The following is a 500-nucleotide window of genomic DNA, read 5'->3' as shown; positions in this document are numbered from 1 at the left end:
TCCGCGGGTGGTCTCTTTCATCCTCTGAGCTCGGGTCCTCTACCAGAGGCCTGGGAGCTTGAGGGTTCTGCGCAGTATCTTAGCTGTGCCTAGAACTGCACATTTCTGGACTGAGATGTCTGATGTTGTTCCTGGGATCTGTTTTAGCCACTGCTCCAGTTTGGGGGTGACTGCCCCGAGGGCCCCGATGACCACAGGCACCACTGTGGTCTTCACCTTCCAGGTGTCTGTCTGGATCTGGAAGTCCCACAGGATCTTAGCTCGGTCATTCTCCACCACCTTTGGGGGTGTTCCCCACTTCGATCTCGGGGCTTCCAGTCCAAATTCTGCACAGATGTTCCTGTACACTATCCCCAAATGTGCAGTTCTAGGCACAGCTAAGATACTGCGCAGAACCCTCAAGCTCCCAGGCCTCTGGTAGAGGACCCGAGCTCAGAGGATGAAAGAGACCACCCGCGGAGGCTGAGAAGGGAATATAATTATTTTATATATATATAAAA

The sequence above is a fragment of the Austrofundulus limnaeus genome, unplaced genomic scaffold, assembly GCF_001266775.1.
Source record: "Austrofundulus limnaeus strain Quisiro unplaced genomic scaffold, Austrofundulus_limnaeus-1.0 Scaffold575, whole genome shotgun sequence".
NCBI lineage: Eukaryota > Metazoa > Chordata > Actinopteri > Cyprinodontiformes > Rivulidae > Austrofundulus > Austrofundulus limnaeus.
Note: the sequence above shows the minus strand (reverse complement) of the source record.